The sequence below is a fragment of the Pomacea canaliculata genome, linkage group LG1 (genome assembly GCF_003073045.1).
Source record: "Pomacea canaliculata isolate SZHN2017 linkage group LG1, ASM307304v1, whole genome shotgun sequence".
Classification (NCBI taxonomy): domain Eukaryota; kingdom Metazoa; phylum Mollusca; class Gastropoda; order Architaenioglossa; family Ampullariidae; genus Pomacea; species Pomacea canaliculata.
Window position 1 is genome coordinate 32,868,985 of NC_037590.1, and position 27,289 is coordinate 32,896,273.

Consider the following 27,289-nt stretch of genomic DNA (forward strand, 5'->3'; position numbering starts at 1 on the left):
GAACGAAACATGGACAGCATGCGAGGGATAGAAAAACAAACAAATAACATATGAACTAAAAATAATAAACAACCGTACTAAACGAAGAATAAAATCAAATACAGAAAACACAAAGAGGAACCAAATAACAAGAACAAGAGGATGGATAAGATATATGAAGCAGAGTGGCACATGTGACATCACAAAGAACGTACTGGCATAATACAGGGTGTCATCTAACTGCTAATAATAATAACAATAACAGAACATAATAAACATTGTGTCTCAGCCAGGGCCAGGTTCACCGCGCTCAATACAAAAGTTAAATTTCAAAGCGAAATAAATATACAATACAACTTCAAACTACTGTAAAGTATGACACTCGAGACTTTTTGGTTTATACACAATTTTTTTTCTTGGTCAAGGTTGGTGTGTCCTCTAGAACTTTCGTGAATTCGTCGGTAATTTCCGACAGGACTCGTGGAATACTCGTGGAATCTTCCTCCCTTCCATTTTCTCTTGCCTCTTCTCCGACAGCTAATCGGACACTTTACACCTGATTTCTCGCACCTTCAATGGAATAGTTGGCGTGACTTGTAGAACACTCGTCTTGCGAATGTGAACAAGTATTCCCAGAAAGCACTTGGCGATCATGGTCAGCCTCAAACGCTCCAAGATTTTGTTTGAAATGTCATTGATGGCAAAGACTATGTCAGAACTTCTCTGAACTGTATTTTGCCGGCAGAAATATCTTCGAGAGGGGAAACATCTCTTGTTCGTGAAAACTTCCTGGCTTGCTGTCTGTAGTTAAATTGTGTTTGTAGCTAAAAAAACTTGTGTTGTGTAATGTGTCTTCAGCATTTTATGTTCCCCGTTCTCTTTCTTTCCCCATCTTTCTCCATGAACTCTGACTGCGGCTTGTTTCATTTTGTTTACAGCAACTTTCTCTTTAGAGTGTTTCTCAAGCCGCAACCCTCTTTGTGCCGTCTGCATCCGCAGTTAATTATCCCCGAAATTAATTATTATTTAAATTAAAGGTTACTGTCGAGACGAGAACCGAAGGACGCAACAGTGACTCCCGTGTGTTCAGCCTCTCCTACCCCCTCCAAAAAAAACAAAAAAATAAACAAACAAATAAAAAAAACCCAACTCATGGCTCTGCCTCATTTGGCCCCCATTGACGGGGCGGGGAAAGAAGTGTTTTGACAGGCTGGATAGAGCGAAATTCGAGAGCCGTGATTACTTTTGGGAGTCAGACGGGCAAATCAGACCATTTAGCAAGAAGAGATTCTATCCCCAGGAACATACATCTTGCTGTTTCTTCTTGGGCTACTTACTTTTCCAGCCCCAAAAACATCCTCCCTAGGCCCTTCATCACGGCTAAACAAGCCTGGCAAAAGGGTCTTAGAGGGCCTCCGCTAAAGGGTTGCAGGTAGGGGGCGCTGGAGAAGACGAGAAGAGCAGAGGAAAGAGAGCGAGAAAGAACATGGATGGAGCGGAAGAAACTCGCTACCGCGCGCGGAGGAAGTCGGGAAGGGACAGCGAGACGGAAGGAGAGTTCAGTGAGCTAGAAAGACAACGACACAGGACTGAAAGGAACGAACTGTCCGACTGATCCACGCAGACAGCGGGAATGAGAATAAGCAAGTGAAAAACGATTAAAACTGCGGAGTTTAAAGGAACTCCTCGAAGATGAATGCGATTTTTCGGATGGTGAGAAAAGTTGCTAGGGAGAGAGAGGTTGGGAGTAGGGAAAGCTGAAGTTAAACTTAAAAAAAGGTTTACAAAATCCCTGGTGCTGATTGTGTAGTCGGCAAAGTCAGCAAAGGCTATCATGGCGCTCAATTTTATGTAAGTGGAGCTGGATTTGAGGCGCCGATGGCGAAAAAATGTCCACGAGCATCTTAAACCATCAGATCGAAGCCTGTGCTCACAAAACAGTGAGTATGTGAGTGAGTGAGAGAGTGAGTGATGACATTCTACTTAGGTTTTAAAAGCAAGATGTGGTAAGGTCAGGACAAAAAGGCCAAAGTGCAGAATGCCAAACCAAGGAAATGGAGTGTACTATGCCGATGGTCTATATAAAAACATATGGCGATGTTTCTCCACCCACCTCTTTTCATCCCTTTCTCCAACCATCCCGGCCCTTGGTGCCAGAGTGTGGCCTCTGGACCCTGCCAGCCTCTGCATCTGTTTGTCTTCTACCCAAACCTCAGAATAACATAAGTGTACTTCATTCTGGCAACTCCCCCATCCCCCTCTCACTGCATAACCTCGTATCAAATCATAATGACCCGAGTTCCTACCCCCCTCGCACACCTACCCCCGATTCCTCCGCGGCCACCCGTGAGGGAGATCTGTGTGTGTGTGTGAAGGGGAGGTCTTCCTTCCGCAAACTTTCTTTCCCCTTCGACGATGTTTGAGTCCGTAAGGCCAGGAGGCGCAAGGTTGAGGTGGGAGGAGGGAGAAGGAAGGAGGGAGGAGGAGAGAGCCTCAACACAGTCATACCGTGCGTGCCGCCTCCTTTGTCGCCTTCATACCTGGGTGAGGACGCGGGTATGGGGTGTCTAGTTACATGCAGCTCCGTACCTTGCGGATGGATGAGAAGTGGAGGGCTGTTGGGGTGATGTGGTAGAAGAAGAAGAAGGGAACGCGAATTCATGCATAGACGAAACATCAATCACACGCGTACACGCACGCACACACATACACTACCACCGACACAGGAACAATTCTGTTTTTATGAGGGAGGGAAAGACTTCACACAACATTGTGTCCATATTAACTCCTCCAGTCAGTCATTGTAACATTATTTTTATCAAAGTGCAAAGTGTTTTTTTTTTTAAATTTTAATTGACAAATTCGTTACGTTGTCGAGGTTACAGCCAATGGGAGAGCTGGGTTTGACGTCACGTGGTGACTTTTGTAGCCTTGTACATTCAGAAGAGTTTTGACCACTGTGTAGGTCATCCATCCTTCTGAAACTTGTGTGTCCTGGGCAACAGTCATCCCCTGTCTGAACCAATGGGTTTTCGAACACAGGTAGGTCTAGGTAACAAACAAATAATAAACAAGCATCGCGTTGTCGCCCCATTCTTTCCACCCGAGGACCACTGTGTTTCCGAGGTAAGAATCAGCAGAAAGGTAGCTAAGAAAAAGAAGAATAAATCAAGGAACAATTGATTCCTCGGATTGCACTCCTAGTCACTGTTCATTGGAATTACAGACAAAGTGAAGATTTCACTAAATGGTCCTCATGCCATCCGACAAAATGAAAGCTGTCAACTTTGGCAACCATTAGTCTAACAAGAAGCGGGAGGGTTAGAGGCGTAAGACGAAAGGGGGGAGGGGATAGGAAAGCTGCAGGGGGTGGTAGGGAGGGATGGAGAGGAGACAAACAAGACTACTACAGGAGGTGGAGGCTCAGTTATGCCTTAGTTGACCCACTCAGGGAGCCGAGGCTCGCGCTGATGAAGGAAGGCGAGGCAGCAATGGCAAACACACTAATTTTTTCCACATTCCAGACTTACTGCCGGTGCCACAGCGACTCCGAACTCCGAGAAATTCCACATCAGACCAGAATGCAGCGCTGCCTTAAGGAGGTACGTACGTGTGTGTAATTTTAAAAATATTTTTTTAGATAACATTTTAGGCAGAATAATTACAAAATAACCCGGTTTAACCTAGTCTTTTATGACCACGGAGTTCTCGTGAAAATAATAATAATAAAAATGTTTGTTATTAATGTTTTTGTTGTGCCTGCAGCTACGATCATTTGGTAGTATTCGGCAAGACCTTTAATGTCGGTAAATGAAGGCACAAATCGGAATCCATTACTGTCCAGAAATGAAAGAGCTCATGACTGATGAAAGTTCCAGAGAACATCCACCCTGCCAGGAACAGACTGAAGAACCTTCTCCCATCGACTGCTGACAATACAGTGTGTGATGCCCATACATTCAGCACTCATCTCCTCCCTTCTCTTCCGAGTTCACACTCTTTCAGAAAGACAGACAGGCATGTGAAGTACGGATAAAAATATAATTATACTGGAGTTACGATCCCACGACTTCATCTTTACATAAAATTCTCTATCGTGCATTTCCACCATTTCTACATCATCACCATCACCATCTCCATCACCACCACCATCACCATCACCATCATCATCATCATTCAAGACTGACCCTTCTGCTATCTATCAAACCCCTAGTTAGTTGTTCGTCAGCGACGAAACAGATGAACAAATGATTTTCTGGAACCAAAAAAATCTCCAAGAAAATGTTTGTACAATGAAGCGACTACGACAGGCTCCAGACACGTGACGTGTGTTGTGCCATGCAGCTAAAGGTAACAACACTTTCTCCCCTTTTTTCTCTCCCCTTTCCCGTGGCCGGGGGAGGCCTTTTCGCGGGACTCGAGCCTTGGAGGAGACCTTCTGCAAAGTCTCAAGAAGTCCGGGATAAGACAGGGGCGTCCTGAAGATGAGGTGAACCAGAAGTTAGGTATGGCACGCTGCGGCCCCATCCTCCACCCACACACACCCAACTTCCAGCCCTGCAGCTTGTGCGCTGAGAGAAAAGAAACAAACGAGGGATGGAGGATGAAGAACGGGGGGGGGGAAGAGGAAGGGAATGGAATAGAAAGAAAGAGAGGGAGGGAATGGTTTGGGGGATAGAGAGAGTGATGAAATAAGAGGTAAGGGAAGAAATAAACTGTTGTAATAATGTCAGAGTTGTCCTGTGATGGTCATACTCTTAATCAAGACAAAAAGCAATGAAGACCTACTTCCATCGCTTTCTCCAAACCCCTCAACCTCCCCCTTTCACACAGTCAGCGTCTTCCGACTCGCCAACCTTTCATCCAGCTTCTATCCCAACTTCTCAGGATGGATCGGAAGATACAGAAGACAGGAAGGGTTGAGGACGTAAAGATGTGAAGAGAGTTTGCGGGGAAGAGTGGGGGGAGGTATCGACAGAAAGGAAGAAGAAACCAGGATACCACTCTACTCCTCCCGCTCTTGCGGTCTGGCCTGCTAGTGCCAGTTGTCAGGACAGAAAACGGGCGAGTGGGACTATTGCTTGTGACAGCCCCGGTGCTTGCACCATCCTCATCCCTCTCCCAGCTTCCCTGCCGCCGCTAGCCTTATAGTCCAGGTCTCTGGCTCCCTCTTCAGTCGACAACCAGCACAACACTGAGTTACCGTCCGTCCCCACATCTACACACAGCATGCCGGGAACTTTCACTATACACGAAAATTCAAAGATATTTCATTATAAGCTTTTATTATTTAAAAATCACATGCAAGAGTTCTAAAATCAGAACATACTTTAGGAACTTGAAAATGTGAAGTTACTGAGGTTGCCAGTACGACTGGGCCCCAAAGTTGAAATCCACAGTGGAACAAAAACTGTGTATTCTTAACAAAAGTGGTATGTGTGTTTGTTGTTGTTTTTTTGGGGGGAGGCTTTGGAAGGGGAGAGGTGAAGAGCCCGCTTTTCTCTCTCTCTCACACACAGAGGTTGCCGCCCACACAATAGCTGACTACAGTGAGTGATGAGGTGATAAAGTGCATTGCAGTCATCAACTTGTCATGTCCAACACTTTACTGTCGTCTGGTATAAGTTGACGAAACAACTGAAAATTAGTGTGTAATGATGCGCAGCTGAAAAATGTCGCTTTCTCCCATGTTTTTAGTATTCTAACACCTCAACTAAAATAGGTTTGGTGGGTAGAAAATAAAAAAGATGGAAACGTAGCAAATATGAGAGACTGTCGGACCAACGAACTGTCGCCATTGTCAGAGCCGAGTAATGAAAGATGAAAGATCCAGTAAGAAGTGAGAGGAAACAAAGTAGATGAGCGAGTTTCCAGTAAATGAAAACAAATATACTTAATCCAAATAATTGTAACATATTGCTTTAAAACTAGTTCAGTCCCGTAGCCGGGTGCTGATAACAAGATATCCTTAATCCGATGAACCACTTACACGGCTGACTTCACACAACTCCACTCTCTCTCTCTTTGCCGTGAGTCTGTGTACTCGAGGAAGTCCACCAGTCGACTAAACAACTTCAGGAAACCTGCCCACACTGTACACAGTCCAGGGGGAGGGAACCTCACCAAAGGGAGGCGAGCTAATGGACACACTATGGGGGACAGTGGTCCGACCTTTAGCATGTGTCAGGTGAACGGACAGAGTCGTACGTCTGTGTGAGAGTGAGAGAGCAGAAAGAAATGGAGATGTATAATAGTTTAGGCTTTACGAGTTCTACTAATATATACTGTGTTGGTATGTGTAAGAGCAAGATTTTTGCGAGGATACTTGGACGGGTAGCTTGGTGATATAACAACATTGAGGTACTCAGGAAAGATATCAACATTTCTTGCTCAGGAAAGATATCAACGCTGAAGAACGAATACTTATGTGACGTAACATACGAGTAGTTGACGTTACGCTACAGACACTTTTAGTTCTTTTCCTTCTTTCTTTCCATCAAGCGGAACTATCATCTGCGATAGTTTCGTGGCAAGACGATGATCGTAGATTTATGGCCCCTTGCAGCATCCCCCCAAAAATGCACCCACTAACTGGGGATAGCGGCTTGAGAAGCAGACGAACAGCGGGAAACTTCCCACAAAAGAAGAAGGAAAGCGGAGCGCACGCACAGTACATACCTTTAAATTGCGTGAACATCGGTCCCTCCTTCACGCGCAGTCGTTGCCGACGCCCGACAGGGTCACGGGTGAGGTCACGCATGGACCAGATGGGTTAATATGTCCTCCCAAGCACGGTCACGATGGGTTAAGTGTAACTCCGACACAGTCCGTGTCCGCACGATGCAGTGAGTAGTCCCCCCTTAGACCAACGTACCTCGGTGGTACGCCTGCAGGTGATAGATTGGCGCTGTGCTCGGGATTTGTACCGCCAGGTCGTTTACAGGGCCAGCAGCAGACACCGCCACTTTCTCTCGCTCTTTGCTTGACGCCTCGCGCTTCCCTCCACTTTTCCTCCCATCATCTCTTCCCCCTCTCCCAACACCACCACCCAGCCTTCCACATGCACACAGAGTGACGGCATCGGGCGAGAGCGCTAATGAGGCTGGGGGTAGAGGGATAGGGGGTGGGGTGGGGAATAGAAAGCACACAAACGGAGCGGCGGCAGCACCGCTAACTGCACACACACACATTCACACACATATATACATACTACGTTACAATTCACACTGAGCTTTCACTCCCCCACCCACTACACCACCCCCGCATTTTCTGCCGCCTAGAAACAGCATGGAAACATGATTTAGTAATGATCTGATTTCTGCTGGTTAGTTCTCCCCACCCACCCACGCTCCTCCAAGCACAAAGTGTTACCTACGTATCTTTTACAGGTGTACAGTTCCCCCGTGGAGGTAGTAGGTGTCACACCGCTTTTAGTCGCATCGTGGCCCGGATGTTTCTGCGACTTCATTTACAAGACCTTCCCGCCATTCCCCTTCCCCCCATTCCCTACTATCCACTGTCTTGTTGTCTAATCCCTTGCCGACTCTTAAGTCGAGAGGACAGGATATTTGGTGTCACTCCTCAATTCTTCATTGGCTTCCACGCACTTTGTTTACGTGTGTCTCAGTGTCATTTGTTTGCTGCTGCTTGCGTTGATGTTGTTGTTGTTGTTGTTGTTGTTTGTTTGGTGTATGGTTAACTATTTACTTGTTGGTAATATTTTGTTCTCAGCACATTGAGCTCCCCTCTACAAAGAACAAGAAGATGAGGATGGAAAAGAGGAGCGGCAACTTCTCCCAAAACGACTTCGTATCTGGGACTAGGTGGCGCTAGGATTCCCCCAGACTTAGGACGAAGGGAGGAAACTGTTTCGCGCAGGGTGTGGCAGGTCAGCCATTGTCAACCGTGACAAGAACAAAGCGACTGTGGCAAGGAGCCGTGTTCCGGAGATGGCCGTCTTCTGCTCGGGCGGACAGGACAGGTCGAGGGATGGTAGGACTGAGCCTGATTGATTCCTGGCGTCTCCACCGCGCCTCACAGACGCTGCAGGGTCATGTTTTGACCTCTTCCCCCTTCCCCCCCCACCACCACCACCACACCAGCCCTCCCAGTCAAACGTTGTGATGGCTCAGCAACTCTGAGGTTCTTACCTCCATCATCAACATCCCTGCTCCTACCACGTGACGTGTGTCTAAGGGGCAGTGGTCTCTGTTTTTTTACAACCGGTGTCTCAACTTCATTTTCTCATGCATTACGATTGTTGATCAATCTTTCCTAACATACATTGTTAGTCCTTTGGGGTCATTCCGTGACCTGTTTACCTTTAACGTATACCGCATGATGGTTCAATCTAAGTCTACGTCTCCTTGTTCCCATTCTAGCGTGAGTGTGACTAGCATATTACAAATAACTGGATAAAGGTCAAGGCAAAATACCTACCTGTACCCTAGTCTATGTGAATACCCCGTTTCTTTCTCGAGACACACGCTAACAAATATCATCATACACAGAAAACGTTTAACGGAGACTTGAACACTGAGCATGGCTACCTTTACATTGCAAAGGCCAGTTGGGACTCTATGGTAAGTTGGTAAGTAGGCTTACAAACGTGACGTCACAAGTTGACCTCTTTCTCTACGTGGTGATGATTGCATGGGAGTAAATCGAGAATGCAACGGGTGTATGAACCCAAATTTGGAGAAATAGTATCTTGCTCTGAGATTTATCCAGTCATTCGAAACAAATGTGCACCCCACTAGTCATTGAAGGTACAATTGATAGTTCCTATGTAGAGATTTTTTCCTTTTCCATTGGACCGATTTGTCCATTTTTGTCGAATTCTAAGCTCCTTTTTTACTTAGCAAAAGAAATTTATTTGAAATGAATAATGAATAATAATAATAATAATAATAATAATAATAATAATAATAATAATAATAATAAAGTACAATTTTAAATAACACAATAAACCAATGGGGTGTGGGTGTGTCTTTTATGTTTGTCTTTTATTGCTTGCCTGCATATTTGTTTCTCCATCCGTCCATCGTATTCCATAAACATTTACTATTATTATTGTTTAACTAAAGATTACAGGGGAATATTAGAGTAAGGATTTCGAGTGGCCAGCAAATGATTTATCAATATTCAAATGGATCTTGACAGAAAAAAAAATCCTCATCCCTGACCCACAGTATCCTGTTAACTCCCTGGCTGCTGCAGCCGCTATTTTATATTTCACCCTGAATACACTGACTTAAGCTGACTTAAATAAACGATATTTTCCTTAGTTCAAGTACAACTGTAGGCACGTTTCATGAGCCATAAACAAATTTCATGCAGGAAATCTTTTATAATTAAAAATACTAATTAAGATAATCACGAGGGTTTTCATCAAGAATGAAAAAGTGCAATCATCACATGTTGAAGATGTCGCTGCAAGTTATCGCCAGACGTCAGCGCGTTCACTAAGGGGGTGGGGGAGATAACTCTGCACAGGAAGGATAACTGCTGGGTAGAGAACAACAAAACAACTAAAAGACAGGCGACTGTCGTGCCACTCGAAGAAACTGCAGAACACGAGAAAACTGCTCACAAAGTTTAACTCGAAACCAGAAAGAAGACACGCAAGTAAACACTGCCTCACATGATATCATTGGCTGACATTGTTTTGAGGATCCGACAGACTGGCAGCACGGTTAGCATCAGAGACATTTTCCGTGGACACGTGGACGCGATGAAGAAGACAGAGAAAAAGGAAGGAGAAGACGAGGAACAAGAAAAAAAAACAACAACCTCACTTTGCAATGTCGAGAGTATGAAGCTGTATTACAAAACATCCTGCTCATAGAGAATCGAACCCGTACTTTGGTGTTGTAATATAGCCTAAAAACGCAGACTGTGACAACCTAGTAGTGTGTGTTTTAAGGACAGATATTTATTATTATGATGATGCAGTGAGCGAGTGAACGAGCGCATGTGTGCGACTACCCGTAGTTCCTATTGTCGGGTGAGGCCAGGCCAATACCCGACGCTGGTTCCCGCGAGACCCAGGCTAAAAGTCCTTTCCGCCGTATACATCACGGGCAGAAATAATCCCCCGTAATCTCCTTATATTCACCCAGTTTACACGAACAGGAGAGAAATACAAATGCGAACACTCCACCATCGTATCCGCTCTCCACAAAGGTTTCTGTACGAACACCGAGCGAGGGCCTTGCGACAAAGACCGTCTGTCGCCGGCCGCCAGTGCTTAATCCTAACAGGCGACTAGAGAGATATGACAGTGACAGAAAATAATTGCCAGCCATCCCAATCTTTTGGTATCCTATTCACCATCTTCAAGCTGGAGGAAATTCGTGTTCTCCACAGCACAGATATATCAGTTTTCCACACGGCGGCTAGGCGTATCGGGGCCGACCCCGGGGTCAGCCATGCAGAGCGCGGCTTGCCGAGTGCGGAGAAGAATAGGTGCCAACGTTCGGTCGGACAGCGGAGGGAGTTAAGACTGATGCTGGCACTTAAATGAATGTGTATGTTGTGCAAGAGGGACTAGCGGGATTCATTTTCTCTCAACCTTCCTTTTTTTTTTTTTTGGTTTATTTTCTGCTTTTTTTGACATCTCTGTGTCTAAAGATTCTGTGTGTGAGAGAGAAAAAAAGAGAGATGCATGAGGATATTGTATAAAAACTGTATGTGTGTGAGAGAGAGATGTATAAAATTGTATAAATAATTGTATAAATTATATAAATATTGTATAAAACCTCTGTGTATGTCTAAAGTTTCTTTCTATGCAGTGCGTTTGAATTGTGTCCTCATGTTCACAGACTAACACATATTCCGCCAGAGTATGAGTGTGAACAATATTTACAACCCCTTTTATATTAAAATAATAATTCTGTGTTCTATTCTCGACTTCAGTCAATTAGGTGAATCCTCCATTGCCTCAAGTCACTCGGTACAGTGAGTTGTAAGTGGTTCACCGTGTCAAGGCCTCGACGCGGGTGGGCGGAGCTGTCGCTTGTGACATAACGAGGTTATGTGATGCAATGCCTATCCAGTCTGTCTCCAGCTATCATAAACTACTCCTGAATTCTACATATCGTTCACACATCTAGAAAATGTGGAGTTAGCTCGAAGTCGGGGTTCCCACAGCATCTCACAGATGCATGGCGACAAGGGTCTGAGCGCTGATTGGCTGGCTGGCGGAGGCCATGGCAGCGCGAACAAAGCTCTTGTCCTTGAACGGTGTGTTCCGAAACAGAATAATTTACTCTTAAGTTGACACATCCGCTCTCAGGTTGGTGTCAACTTCACAATCGTGACTGAATGACCCGGTGTTACGGCCCCCGGTCTGCGCCTGCCTATGGTCACTGACATCTCCTGAGTGGCGAACCCAACGACGTGAAGTGCAGGGACCCCCTCCGCTTTCCTCCCATTCTATCCCTTCTATGTTTTAATTGCATCCAGTACACTCACAGCTTTTTCCTTTCCTTCTCTCTCTTTCTTCCTCACTAGCTCTCTCCCTCCCCTTACTCCTCAGTTCCTACCTCCCCTCATTCATCCTAGCCTCTCCATCCCCCCTTTCCCTAGAACAGTCGTTGCAGAAGACGATAATACCTCCTTAACATATGGCGCATAACCTCGGCATCGAGGAAGACGAGAGACGATGACAACACCGCACTGGGAACTCGGTTCGACGGTGCGAGGCTATTTTGGAAGGTAAGCAAACACGAATTTTCGGTTGAAGGACCCGCAGAATGGAAAGAAGAGAAGCGAGAAAGACAGAGAAAAAAAAGGGAGGATAACCCTCACCACCCATCTGCCCGAACTTCGGTTGTCGGCTCAACGTGTACAGCCTCGTCCAGCGAGTGGCAGCCATTCGCTGCACAAAACGAAAGGTATGCGGTTCGAAGCTCCATCTCCGAGAAGCGCTTTTGCCGGTGAAGTGTCTTCCTTTGTTCTCTGACAAAGGAAAGTAAGGTGAGACACGTAAAATAAATTTTAGCAGCAGGAAGCGAGTCAGGAGGTAGAACAGGAAGGAAAGGGCTTCTAGACACCGGGAAGTCAGGCCCACGGGTTTTGCAGCGCGAGACAACAAGACATCGGAACGAGGAGAGATAAGGGCAAGCGAGGGCGACAGAAGAGGATCTTGTTCTGATGCCGGGAGGGAACGAAAGCGTGGCTGTGGCGTGTGAGGGCCCTTTTACAGTTGTACTAAGTGGAATGCCCCTTTCCTATTATGGAAGGGCACATGCTCACCATGGAGATATATCTCTTTAAGTAGCAGTAGACGCAAAACTGATATTATAAGAAATACTCGAAAAAGACAAGGTTTCAAAAAAGTCTGTTAAGAATCTGGACACGTGTACAGCCTTCACAAACACGTATACGCAAATACTTTCACATATGATTGTATGTAGATACGTATGTAAACATAATGACATAATGCACACATACAGACATCACACACGGTAGAAGGACAACTAACCTTTGCACTCAAGCGTAAAAGCAGCAATCACAGGAGCTTTTGAAATGTTTCTACAACAAACCTTCAGCAGCTCCTAACACGTCCACCCATACAGATTGCATACAGGCACATAACCAACATGTAGTTAAATAATCACATAACCAAGCACACAAACACATCACATACACACGCACAGGTAGAGAGACACGGTTGGCGCTGCCCGTCAGGATGCGTTAAACCCTCGTTCTGTCATCGTCACACTCGGAACACGCTACATGTGAAAGGCGGATAGAGGGGCAAAGATGTACCTCCATGTACCTCCATGTACCTCATCACACACGGTCCGGTGCATCTGACATGTGGGTATGTCACAACACCCTGTTTTGCGATAAGAGTTCAGCCCTGGCGGTCAGACTGTCCCTCCTGATTCCCTGGACAACGCATGTCGGTCACTCAAAAGGTCGGGGTTCAGGATGAACAAGGTGTCACATATACGGGTAGGTCCTGACTAAGTCATACAATGGGTCGTTTTCACTCACGTGATACACACGTTAGCAACGAGGCGCTGTCCGCCATCTTCCTTCCCTAACGCTTCGCGTTTCTTCAGCGGCTCTGTATCGGCTTGTGTCACGACACCGCTAGAGTCTCTCGAGCACACCAGCGGAGTCGGACAATTGCGTGCTCTTTCACTCAAATAAACAAAACGATTTTGCCTATACGAGTCTGCCTATGTTTATTAATAAAAAAAATAAATAAATAAAAAACCCTATGAAAACACAGTCACTATAACAATGACTCTTCCTTTCGTCAAACACATTTACCAAGTCCACCGAACTCCTTGCACACTATTAAAACTCACTGTCTTGGCAATGTCTCCTCTAACACAATCACACAAATCCCTGTATCTATTACTATTCAAACTCACTGTCTTGGCAATGGTTCTTCTAACACAATCACATATCTCCACTGAATCTTCTACACATTATGAAGCACACTGTCTTGGCAATGGCTCTTCTAGCACAATCACAAAAATCCATGATTAAAACTCACTGTCTTGGCAATCACTTCGACTAACACAACCTCCAAACTAAAATGTACTCGATCTCTTACACACTAGTGAGACACACTGTCTAGCAAATGGCTCTCTACTCTTAAACAAGCGTCCACCTCTCTCCGAATCCTTTTCTCTTCTCCCTATTAAAACACACTGTCCCGGCAGTGGCTTCTCCCTTCAATAAGAAACACAATCCTCCTCCCCTTCATTAAGTGTCCAGTTTCACCTCCTCTCACTCATTGCATGCTACCCCAATCTCCAGTCACACCTTTTCTTTCTTTCTTCTTAAACATCAAACAAGAACTTTTGCACATTCAAATGCATATTTATTAATTCTTTTCAGAAAATTTTTGTGTCTGCTGACAGAACATAACTTAAAAAAAATCATTACAGGGTAAGAAGGAACATATCAAAATCCCAATCTAAATAACATCACTGATATGGATTACTAAGAAGAACTATTGGTTAGGTAATCTAAAATCCACAAAGAAGCTCTGGCATCAATATTGCTCTGAATTAGCTTCTGAGCAAGCAAACGGCATTTGCATTCAAATGACAATAACATTTGATTCAATTATACATGTTTGAGTAGCCTGTTAATAAGCAAAAATTATTAACAATATTCTGTCAACAGCAAATATTTTGATCAACATCATACAAAGCATGACATCTCCAGCAAAGAACAAATTCTATATTGTTCACAGTTTCACATCAATTTACCAAGTAACTTATCTGATCAGTTGGATATCGTCATGCTATTATAAATAAAGTGCGAAAGAAAAGAACTACAGTAAGGTAATTGTGCATTTTATATCTGAGAATAACTTCTATGGTAATGTAAACATATACAGATTGCAAGCATGCATTCTGAAAATAAATGCTGATTTCAAACTAAAAAATTGCACTATAGCTACTCAATAGGCACTATGGATTTATGTAAATTTACAATGCAGCAACAAAGCCGAACTATTTTGTCTATGACTGGATTATCATCACCAGGCTTTGTTGCCATCAGGTCAATAGGCACTTTAGACTGCAAAATTCCAAACTTTCTGCGAACAAAGCCTATAACTCTCTTAACATGAATTCGTACAGAGGCTATTTTTCTCGAATTTTCAACTTGTAGTGGGTGAAGTTGCTTTTTCCCATGGGTAAAATCTGGAATTATTAATTTAGCTTGATAAAAAAGAACTTCATCTTCAATGTTGAAACCTCTGTCGGCCATAATTACATCTCCTGGTAACAAGTTGGACAACAAAGAAGTATTTTCAATGATGTGTTTGTCTGAAGCCCTGCCACCAAATGCATCTGAATGTAGCTGATTGAACCTTGTGGTGCGATCCAATCAGATATTTGGCAGAATGATATTTTTTATAGTTGGAATAAACTTGGATCTGATTGGTTTGGCCCGAGGGTTTCTGTGCTTCAAGTTCAAAACAGTCAACAATAACAGCAACTTTATCTTTAAAGTTTTCTCTAAAGCACATAGGCATAGACAGTTTCAGAGCTTCTCTTGAAGGCCAGTGCAACAAAAAAGACAACCGTGCTACAAGTACATCAAGAGTTCTATGAAAACTCCTTTGCACAGTTGACGCGGATACTTTCAGCTGATACCCTATATCCTGGAATTGGTAGTTCAGTCTGATCTTAATTAAACACAGCAAAAACTCTTGCTCTTTGGACAGTGATTGTGTTTGATTAGACATGTATGGCTCTACCGTTCTGAAAATAAGGTCCATTACTGCCAATGAAGGAAGTCCCGTGTAGAATGGAACTTTAGCTTCATCTTCAACATACACCTGTCTTTCATAAATAGAACAATGTTGTCTGTTTTTAACTGAATCAAGAAGTCTGGTCTCAGAGTCCTGCATGATAGCATCTATATTTAGTCCAGTCAAATCTGTTTGAGTGTTCTGATCATTTGAACATGAATCTTCTATGCCACCATGTAAACTTTCTTCGCAAGCACTTGAGCAACAAAATCTGTTTGAGTGTTCTGATCATTTGAACATGAATCTTCTATGTCACCATGTAAACTTTCTTCGCAAGCACTTCAGCAACCAAAAACACTTTCACATATTTTTTCTTCCTGGCTTGTCTCACTGCTGATTGATTTTCGCTTCTTGCTTGCAGTGTGTAGAGTAGGGACGGATGCATTACTTCTTTTGCGAGACACAAGCCTCAAATACCTGTTTTTCGAAGTCTCAGCTTCTGAGCAAGTACTTGATCGCTCATGTCCCAAGTGTAGAGTGGGAAGCCACGAAGGGCTGTTCCGGAAATTCACATATGCTGGCTTTCCTAGACACAAGAATAAAACAACCCATGAATTACATCTTTGTGATATTAACTACAAAAAAATAATAATAATCAGCATGAAACAAAATAAACCAAATACACGTCTAAAAAGACAAATAATGAAGTAGAAATAACATTTTTTATCCTCTCTCTATAGCTATAGTTTATTAGTCGTGGTCATGCATAATGAAAGTCTTGTTTGATGTTCACTCAAATCACGTGAACTGTCACCAACCTACAATGAAGAGAATATTTATCACAATGTGTACAACATGCAGAACAATGTTAAATACTTTAGCAATTGGAAAAGTCTGGTTTCTTACCGCAACAAAGTGTTTCGAACAGATAAGTATTTTGTTCCACTTCTCTTCTGTTGTAATATCCTCTCGGTAAAGCAGACGACGTCGTTCTTCTGTAAGTTTTCTTGTTTCGTCGCCTTGGTTCAAAATAATTTTGGGTATCTTATGAAAAGATACATCTAGAGGAACATTTCGTTTACTGCAGGGCTTGTTTCCGCATCCTTTTATGCCGCAGACGACCATGATAACCGATCAGTTGCCAGCAAGCTTCAGTAACCACTGCTTTAAGAGGGGAGGAAAAATGGCCGCTGAAGCAGCTCGCAAAAACTGATGACGTCACGTGAAAACCACCCATTAACCGTGCATGGTTTGTATAAGCGGTCGACGAGGATTCAGCATCAATTAGAAGGGAAAATAGCACTAATAACAACAAACAGATAATCAAAACAAATGTATGAAAGTGGAGAAAAATAAATTTTTTAAAAAGTGTATAAAATAATCACTGAACACAAAATGCAAAACAAACGTTTTGAATAAACGAAACAATCGTGGAATGAGGAACCGGTTAGGGGAAAAAAACGGATGATGATAATAAATAGTTTTGATTATTGATAGTAGCACACACACACTCTCTCTCTCCTCCCTCCCACCAAGGATGGCATGTTTACAAAGCGAGGAAGCATTTACAGACTTTGTTGTGCTGTTGTCACTGGTCAGAACAACCTCCTCTAACCTCGGTCTGACAAATGAGGATTGTTGTTTTCCCTGACTTATTAGACCAGGCGAACAGGAACTACGCCTACAAGACCAGACTTACATGACCCACATGTCAGACTGAGACAAGACGACACGTGACTCAGGTTAGTACAGGTGAAAGACAGAACACCAGGGATTTCTTTCTTTTTTCTTTTTTTTTCTTTTTTTTTTTTAGCAATCTTTTCTCTTATTCTAACAATCTTTTCTCACTCCTTTCGGAGATTTTCTATTAAACTTATTCCAGTTGTCTTTTACATTATTTATAGATGCCACACACCTTTAGAATATTTATTATCTGCGTGATCTTCTGCGATACATTTTCACACAGAGGACTTCTTTCAACTAACATTTTATTTAAACTTTTATTTTGTGTGAAATTATTTCAGGATGAATTGTAACTTTTCATGACTCCGTGTAATAAATTACAAACTTTGAATCTGCAGCTGAACATTTTTTTCCAGCTATTACTGTTATTATTATAAAGTTGTGAGGAAGTGGGCCTGGCGGCAATCGATCACCATCATAGAAAGGCGACCTCGTCTTCGCTTAGTGGTCCTTAATATTAAGGATTGCGTGATGGCCAGGACGAGGCTTATGTTAACTACTGTTGCATTATGTAGGGGAGAAAACCCTGATCACCTCCAATCAATGTAGTTTTTGTTGTCACGTGTGTCGGTAAGAACATGGAGGAGGGTTAGAGGGTGAGAACACAAAAGGGGAGGAATGAATCTGAAATGAACTGTCTGACACGAGGCCGTGACGTATTTGTGATTATAAAATGTCTGACATGAGCCCGTGACTCTCGCCAGGAAGGGATTTGTTTATAATCCGGAGTAATAATAATAATAGGTGTACAGTACAAAACGAAATACAAGGCAACAAGAGAAACCAAAAGTCAAGGCAGATCCAGGAGAGAGAAAGCGGTTTGGAAAGGAACATCACTCAGTCGTGGACCCACTAAAAGCTACTTCGGTAAATGGTCCTGGCATCGACTGGTTGCCACAGCAGCCATGTCTAAGTTGCCTGAAAGGTCTCGTCGTGCGTGGGGACGGCGGTCACCTGCTTTCTGCTGCTGCTGCCGATGCGGGTAGTGGGGACTGCATCCTTCGCTCCATCTTATTTGCTCTGTCCTCCTGTCTCCCTCCTCCTCCCGCATCCACTCAGCGTGTCCAGACATGGCAGCCGTAATTACACCGGAAATGTCAGCGATTATCTCCCCTGTTGTGAGTCTCGCAGTGCGCTGTTGTCGCGTCACTCCATGAACGACGTCGCCTGCTGACCTCTGCTCGCAGTCAGACGAACCCTCCGGCTGAACAAGATGTGACAGGCACGATCATTTTCCCCCTTTACCCTCCCCCCCCCTCGCCATTGGTCACCCGTCCCCAACCCATGTGCTGTTCGTGACCTCAGAAGATGCTTCCACTGGACTTTCACTCGTTGCATCGTCGGCGTGACTGCAAGATGACCAACAGCCTGAAATCGAACTCCTTTAAAAAGTGATCACCGTCTTAATTATCTTCCTATGCAGTTGCATCATGGACAAATACTCCTTAACCCCAAGATTTATGCATAATTGTGCCAGCGAGAGAAGCAAAGACAACAGTGCAAGTAGTATTCACCTATTCCCCCTCCCTGAGTAGCGTGGGAAGTGTATAGCTTCAGGACCTTTTAATCATCTGAGCATAGGGGACCTCGTTAGCCCTCCAGACCAGATCTCATTTTCTAAATAGCGTTGACCTCATTAGCACCACACGACTGACCTGCTTTTCAGTCTGGAACACTTACTAGTCTCAGTGCAGCTTAACATTCCGGTCACCGACTCTTTCCATGCGACGGGAGGGAAACAGGATCTGAACCAGCCCCAGGCGTGGGTACAGCTGTGTATGTCAGACTATCCTTGTGTCCGCGTGTGTGCGTGCGTGCATAATATGAATAACAGACAAGAAAGACAAAGTGAAAGTTAAAAAAAAAAGGTTCACGAATCATATTTCTGTAATTCATGGAAGAAATATGCTCAACAATACAAAGAGAGAGGAAACAAGTAGAAAAACCATTTCTTTACATTAAAAAAATTGTCTGTTGTAAATTTTGTGCGTGCATGTGTTTATTATTAATAGACAGAAAGTGTACATGCCTTGATGTCCCAAGCGTTCCAGACCCATGTCCTTTTTTCAGTGACTGGACAAGAGGGACCAGAGGATCTGGATGTTAGCCTCCGTCCTCAAGTTCCCACGCAGTGCGTGACACTGCGGCATGATGTGAGCAACAGCTAACCAGACACAGATAGACAGACCCGGACGACAAAGCTGACTCGTGAATGAATGAATATCCCTCAGAGAGAAGGGAAATGGAAGGCCTCCTCACCCCAGCCGACAAAAATACAACCCCTCCAAAACTATAGAGTAATTAACGGACAATGACGGAGGCAGACTATGCATGATGTACAATGCAGGAGGGACTGACTCACTTTGCGGTTAAGAGGGACCCCGTCCATCTCTGCGGTCTGGTGCCTTTGATCCCCCCATCCCCCGGCCAGGTAGGACTGGACCTAATGGACGGTCTGACGGCCGATCCGTCTCATTCCAAGTGGCGGCGCGAACGCTCGACACAACGAGTGGGAAGACGAGGGGGATGAAGAAGGTTGGGAGGCTGACAGCGCTGTTCCGTACTGCCGTCCCCTGCACGTCCTGCCAGACATCCTGCCAGACATGGCCGACACCAAGTGGCGCGGCCTAACGAGGGCTGGTCGTAACTGGAGACAAGGGGAGGCAATCCTCCGTTGTGATCGTTACTGTTTATCACGTCAAGCGTCGCGGCATATATTTGCGAACTTTGAACCCTTCCGTTTCGGTTGAAGCTACAAAATAAATCTGCTGTTTGGCATGAGGCAGGGGTAACTTCATTCGTCTTTCATGCTTTGTCTGAGAACAACCCCCCCCCCCCACACACACACACACACGCAAACACACACACAAACACACTGCCATATATTCAAAGTCCTCGAGCAATCCTAGCTTTGACATAGTCATTGTTGTAGTTACGAGGGATGCAAAATAAAGAGAATTACTAACATTTGGCAAGCGTTGTAGAAGGAATGTCCTACAATTACTAGAGTTATTTGTTGACAAAAATAATCGCCTTCACTTACTTCTCACGGTGCAGCAAGCGCCTCCACCGAAGTTAGCCATTGGTGGAATGCCGAGCATCCTCCCTTTAGACAAATCGCTCTTAACTAGTTTGTAAACACACCAACAACAGAGACCTACTTCAGTCTTGTGATTTGGTGACATGTCACTCTACTATATACAGGTGACACTCATGAAGGGTAAGGTAGTTGTTTGTGTGAGAGAGATAGAGAAAGATAGATAAAACTAGAACAAATATATTGCAGAAGATAAATAAATATTTTGTGACAGTAAACCCATCAATACATCCGTCGAAGATCTTGTCAATAGCCTAGGAAGGTCAATTATCTACTTTGTTTAATTAGAGGGGAAACCTTGTCCTTTATGTGTCCACGCGCATTTAATAATGGACAGGTGAGGACGGAGCGAACGTCGACAGTGACAAAGACGATCCCATGATTAACATCTACAGACGATGACACTAACTCTTTCACCAAACGAAGGGAAACCAGGCGTAAGAAATCAACTGGAAAAGGAAGGCAACTGAAGAAAAAGGAGAAAAAGTCAGAGGAGTAACAGGAACAGGAAAAAAAACATCTGGTAGGAAAAAAAACCCAGACACACATACACGCTCAGAACAGGGGTGGAAAAGCCGTTTCTAATTTTCTAAAGGGTTTGTATTGACAGTATCTCTGTGCCAATCATGTTCCACTCTTCTTCTGTCAGACAGCTTGCAGGCGCATTTCCAGGTGGTCTAGCCGCGAGGATAAGATGTTACAAATTGAAATGCAGTTATCACCAGCTAGGTTTGCAGTCGACAAATTACTTATGTCTCGCAGTTAGCGCAACCCGACACGCCAATCCCAGATTGTTTGAGCCGCCGAGTGTTCTTCATTATGATTGTAACCCTGATTGACTAAAGGTTTTCTCGGTCCCCTGATAAGGCTTAAAGACTGTCAGCAAACACCAGGTATAAAAAAATAACAAAGTTGCAAACAACTCCTGAGGGAAAGAAAATGCTTGCTCATTTTGGTTTTTTGGTAAGAGGCGGAAAGCTTGTTAAGAAAATTAGCTAAGACTGGGAAGAAGCCGAGCAGATGACTTGAGTTTAACAGAAGAGCTCAGGAACAAGAATGTGTCCAACAAGTCTCACAGACGGTTACATGTAACAGATTACAGCATAAACAAGCCTAACCTCAGCTAACCAAATATCTCTTCCATTACATAACACTTTCTTACTCCACGCGGCCAGCTAAAAAAAACAAACAAAACAAAACAAACAAACAAACAAACAAACAAAGAAAATAAAAAGAAAAATAAATAAAAATTCAATAAGAATGGAACAATAAGATTAATAACAGAAACTCTTACCACATTCGAATCTGAAATGGTTCTAAGCAATTGTCTCTCAGATGTTACAAATTTTCGGATATCGCCATAATTAAGTTTAGATTATTGATTAGGAATAATTTGAAGTGTCGTAAATTTTCATGTTGTGTTCAGAATCAGTGCCTATAAGGACTATTTTGCTCCAGTAATGAAACTACATTTGGTGTTTATTTGCTTGAACGCCGCTGATTTATGTAAAGAACTTATCTCTAAAATTGTTTTATAAATAAACTAGAATTTTAAGAATATGTCCATTATGTAACTGAAATGAGGTAGTGAACGAATTTCATCGTTTTTGTGTGTTCTCAAATATATTTCCAATAAAAACAAGGTAGGAACAAACCAATAGAGGTCTGAACTGCCCATGTCAGTGATGTACACTTTGTTCTCACAACTACATATACACAGCCTTTTAAACCATCTGTTTCACACGACGCACCCTAAGAAACTCTGTTGGTTGGCTGCGTGGCGGGACGTCAACGGTCTCTGGACGATGTAGCAGGAGTACCAGCCTCTTGGTCAGTATTATTCAAATTCTTTCCATAATGTAACAGTATCACAAGTAATAATGAATCAAACGAAATATAATTCAGGCTAATTTTCTCCAGTGAGAAAGAGCTAGCAATGTAGCCGACCACAAGAAATTATGAGTTCATCTGGAATTCAGCTTTTCACACTTTATTCGAATAACCAACCACGCTTTGGGAAACAGGGCTATAAAAATGGTCTAACCATTCTTTTAAAATACTAAAAATACCAGAAGAATCGCAATACTAAAAGCCAAGCTAAAATAGTGTACTAATCATTCCAGTTCCACTAGCGAGAAACTGTCTAATCCTTCCTTTCCTAATGTGAAGACTTCACGTGCAGCAGGTAGCATCATGGTGTTTCTCCACCTCCCACCACAAGTACCTCGCATCTGATACGCGTGCTGATTGCAAACAAGAGACCTGTTATGGGGCTTCCGAGGCCCACAGATTGTCCGTAAACGTCAGCAGCTGATGATCTACGAAGTCACACAACTGTCGTGAATGGCGCATCTGGACGGTGCGCCAATCAGGTAGCGGAGCCCGAACTGGTTTAGCGATAACGACGAGGTTATCAGAGAGGTCAAGATGTGGCTCCAACAGACGTCATTAGACCTCCACTTGCATGCTGGAAACACATCCTCTCACTTCCAATAGCCGAAGGTCATAAACGGATAACGATTACATTATTGAAAACAAGATGTCCATTATGTGATTCAATAATCGGATATTATTTCTTAATTCTAGTTCCCGGCAAAGCCTTTCTTAATATCTCAATACCCCTTAGAGGGAGACAGAATAATGAAGAATCTTGAATTTTAAATCTTTGAATATAGTTTTTAAGGAGTACCAAGCTACAAGGTAACCACAATTACAGAAGGACCCCTCTTCTACCCCCAAAAATTTCAAAAAATGACAAACAAACAAACAAACAAACAAACAAAACAAACAAACAAAAACCCACAAAACTAAATCAAAAGAAAACGCGTGATATTCTGGATACAAAATTAGTAAGCTTTGGAGAAACTCAACAACTCTAGACAGACCAAAATGATTCATGAGGTGGATAAACCTCAGATTATTATTCTTGGTGTGGCATTGGTGACGATGCTGGAAGCAGACTGTATTTGAAACGTGTCCACAAAATACCGTCTGTAGCCTTTATCAATAACAAATATTAATACTGAAAAATCATCTACTCAAAGCATTAACAACAACCTCCCATCCTCATGAATCCCCTCCGTTTTCATCATATAACCAACATTTTCACAATTGACTAAACTGTCCATTAGCCGAGAGATGGGCCGGTTCGATTCCCGTGTCGCCAGATTTCAGGTTCTTGCACCTCTCAGCATGACAACAAAAACTGAACCTATCTCTTTTTTTTCAGACATTCCCAAATCTCTCCACCACCCCACCCTGCCCTCCCATCATGGTCAGAAAGAACCGCAAGGCAAAGACCTGAGTAGTTTATGTTACAGGTGAATGAAGGACAGCAGAGGATGCACAGGCACATGTTATAACCGTAGTAATGATAGGACCAACGTATAAAAAAAAAGTGGAGAGTGACATTTCCTGGGCTGTCTCCAACCAGGCAGCAGTAAGATAGGACAGGAAGGAGAGAGAGGGATAAAGCAGGCTTACCTATCTCGTGGCGGTAGTTACTGATACTTCAGATAGCGGTTACACTGACCAGGTTCCTGGCTTGACAGAAAAGCAGGCTTCAGAAATGCCACGATCCTTGAGGAAGAAAGGGACAGGCGGCAGCGGTTCCGGTTTCGAGGTGGCATCGGCTTCTCTCCTCCCTCTCTCCTCTTTGTCCTCTGGCACTCACACAGTCTGTGCTTGGAGGGGTTCTCTAAGCTAAGGGTCGTGGTCTTGAAGACATGCGGCTTCTCTGTACGATCCACAGGCGGTGTAAGAAGTTTCTTGATCTCCGAGGAACATTGCAGTGATGTTGTGATCATCGGTTTCTTGGAATTTCAGAACTTCTAAGAGGGTTTCAACAGTTTCTTGGTTTTTCAGAAGCACAGTCTATAAACTACAATCTACGAGGTGGACAGTTATTGGTCCATCAGGAACACATTCTGAAAGTTATCCTTTGTTTTACCTAGAAGGAACAAGGACCACAGTCACTGCAGCAACACACCACAATCACAAGTTTCTTGGCCTGATTGAAACACAGCCTATGGTCGCCACAGCTACAACCACAGTTTCTTAGTCTGCCAGCAACACATCCTGAAGGCGCTGCCACAGACCACAGCGATCTGTTTCAAATCCTAGCGGGAACACATTTTTTTTCACGGTCTGGTTGGAAGACTACTGACCCATCCGGCGACCAGAACAACCAAGTGCAGGATCAAAAATCTGCTGGCAGGTCGTCAGGGAGAAGATGGTCAGAGGACAGAAGTCTCCTCCTCCCTCTTGAACACACACACGCAGGAGTTGCGGCGATTATTTCGCGAGCTTAACTCTCCTCCCAGAGGTTCCACCGCCAAGCAGCAGGGCGGCTGAGTCGACGGAAGCGCTTACACCTGAAGGAAACCAGGAATTAGAGCGAGCTTAGAAGAAGATGGGAAGTGTGCATATTGTTTAGTGCATCAGACAAGGGTGAGGTCTCGGCAGTTACGGTAAAGGATGGCAAGGACCGGCCAAAAAAATAGAAAAGGGTTTGTGGCTGAAGGGGGAAGTTTAGTGCGCGGAAGAGTCTATCTGAATTTGGATGAGATACGAGGGGGAAGAGAGAAAGACCGAGAGAAAGAAAGAGAGAGAGAGCGTGTGTACCCGGCACCCTAGTGTCATTTTTCAGGGAATCACTATCTAATCGGTTGAGATAGGTCTGACCGTGGCAGCACCACCTCCACATTTTTCACCGGCGCGGCAGTCACAGTGTATCTTTTCTTCTGGTTTCTGGAATTCTGCCGTCTGAAGGTTCCCCACCTCCTTCCTTCCACTCTCCCTCCTTTTACTTCCCTCCACCCATCCCCTATTCCACCGTTTTACCCTCCTCCTGCCCGCAACCGTCCTTGAAGGAACAGAATCTTCTATTATTCTAGTTCCAATTAAAGCTTTTTTTTTTTTGTTGGAGCAGCGCGGGGCAAGGTTGCATGCCGAATGTGATGCGCTCGTGCATGAACGGAAGTAGTTGGAAATCACCTTCATTTTCTTGATTAATGGGTTGTAGGCTTGGGGTGTGAAAAGCTTGCTTCTGTTGCTGGTAACGATGATGAAGGTGGTGATGTTAAAGATGACAACGACATGTAGCAGTACATGCCTGAGCGTGTGATGAGAGGAGCATGATGAGAGTGTGCTGTTATTGTTTTTTTTTTTTTCTTTCTTTCAGTTCTTTCACTTTTCTTGCGAGACTGTTGAAGTTTCTTTATTCGATGCTTGTCTATCCAGGGGTTTAGAAGCTGTACTAATTACTTTTTTTAATTTTGCCTTGTTTAATAACATAAGTAAAATTCAATCACTCAGAATCTGGTAGCAAGACGGCAAGACAAGAGAATAAAAACTAAAGGAATAATTGACCTATAATATGACTAAGTTATCAGCTACTACATGTCTTTCCTATTGTAAGTTTTAGAATAATTTACATGCCACACAAACCTTACCTTGGAAAACATTAAAAATGCTGAAGTTGTCTGAAACGCGAAAACAAAACTATTTGTCATAGAAGTGTAAGCCAGCTGCAATGTGGATGGAAGGATTTCTGAATGGTAGGACGATTACAAAGGTGCGTGCGTTCACTGGCTCTGTACCTAACGGGTGTGAACAAGTAACCTTTGCTGTCATTTGCTTTCATCGCTTTCTTCCTGTTGTTCTTCCTGTCCTCTTCTTCCTGTCTAACGAGGGCTGGCGCGGCACTGTGTATTTAGCTCGTAACTCAATGTCGGATATCCTTACCTTCACCCTGAGCGGCCCATCTTTATGTTCTGAGTCTCAACCTTCGCCAGAACACAGTTTCCAGAAATTATTATTATTTCAAATTTTTCGCGTTTTTTTTTTTTTTTTTTTTTTTGCTAGGAAAAATGAATTGTAACATCAAAAAGTGTGTTTGTGTGAGAAAAAGAAGGAAAGAAAGAAAGAAACAAAGAAAGGAAGAAAGAAAGAAGAGAGTGAGAGATACACAGCGAATATGAAATGATTTTGCAACGACCACCTTTAAATATCGACAACGTCCCGTTAATTTGCGGTTTGTCTCACAGAATCTCGTGCCACACGAGACTTTCGCGAGAACGGGAACCAGCAAAAACGTCATTTAATCAACTATTCATCTATCCTACATGAACACTGCTTAGGTTCTTCACTTCGTTGCGCACGTCTGAAAATGCGTTTATTCTTGTGAGCTCGCTCATGTGTGAGGGAAGCCACGAGATATCCACACAAGGGACAGTGTAGACTCACCAGAAATTTCTGTTTCTTCCAGTCTCTTGAGAAGTTCAAATAAAAAAAGAAATGGCCTGCATCAAAGCCCAGACAATGTCGGACAACCTTGACTCTTGTAGGTGAAGGTGAAGGGAGATTACTGTGGAGTAAAAAGGGAATGAAAGCAGCTCACACCCAAGCAGCGGTATGTCTTCCCAAGCGCAGAAGTCTGCTTCCAATTAACAACAGCGGCTGACAATTAGCCACCGCGCTGCCAGACCGGGAGACTGGGGGAAAGGTGTAAATTCCAGCGACCAGGAGCGCATCCAGCAGTCGACGTGGCAAGTGCCATACAGCACGTCACCGCTACAAACCCATCAAAGACAGAAAGTGAAAAACATACAAACAAAGAAACATAAAATCTCATGTAATCACACAACGTTTCTGTAACCGAGTGTCAGCCGAGAGCTGATTGGACAGTTCACTTTTCCTGGCTTTCCGTCGAGAGTTTCATTTTGTTTAAGTGCTGCAGACACCTGCAACCATTTTTCTTTGTGACAAACGAGAAGTTACATTTTACGAGGCAAAATCCTCTCTTTCTTTAGCGGTGTAAGTTAATTGGGTTAACGAGGTTTATTTATGGACAGGGGTTGTCGCTGTTATCGCCTGAGAACACCATGTCCAGGATAAAAATTTAGTGAAGTAGATGCAGGAGACATGGGCAAAGACAAGAAAGACAGCAGTCACGTGTTTCTCACTGTCAAATGATTGAGTCACTGTTATGAACTCACACTTTATTTTTAAAAAAAAGTGGAAACAGAAGCAGCAAAGTGGTGTAGACAACAGACCTATTAAAATGCAAAATTATTGTAGACTATTATTAAAGCAAGAGACAAAAAGAGAAAGGTCATCACACTCTGTTTTGGGTTCGGGCTTCAGCCATGACAAAACTTAATATTTAGGTCTATCCACGATTGCTTTGCCAAAAATTATTAAAATTTTTTTCCCATATTTGCAACATTTATATAACA

At 43.6% G+C, this 27,289-nt stretch overlaps 1 protein-coding gene and 1 long non-coding RNA gene across 4 annotated transcripts in view; one reads left to right on the forward strand and one right to left on the reverse strand.

Moving 5' to 3' along the window:
* Positions 1-26,671, reverse strand: part of LOC112561949 (frizzled-5-like) — a 102,723-nt gene extending 76,052 nt beyond the window's left edge. Inside the window, exon 1 of one of the 3 annotated variants that reach the window (XM_025235037.1) lies at positions 23,584-26,671. The gene's annotated coding sequence lies outside the window, so the exon portion shown is untranslated. Of the gene's footprint in view, positions 1-6,657; positions 7,221-23,534 lie in introns of those variants that run through there. The other 2 variants (XM_025234865.1, XM_025234956.1) reach the window with 2 other exon arrangements.
* On the forward strand, positions 10,892-19,735 carry LOC112562347. Its single transcript, XR_003098851.1, has 2 exons — positions 10,892-11,697; positions 19,025-19,735. It is a non-coding gene; the product is annotated as an uncharacterized LOC112562347 (long non-coding RNA).
* Positions 26,672-27,289: the final 618 nt, after the last annotated feature.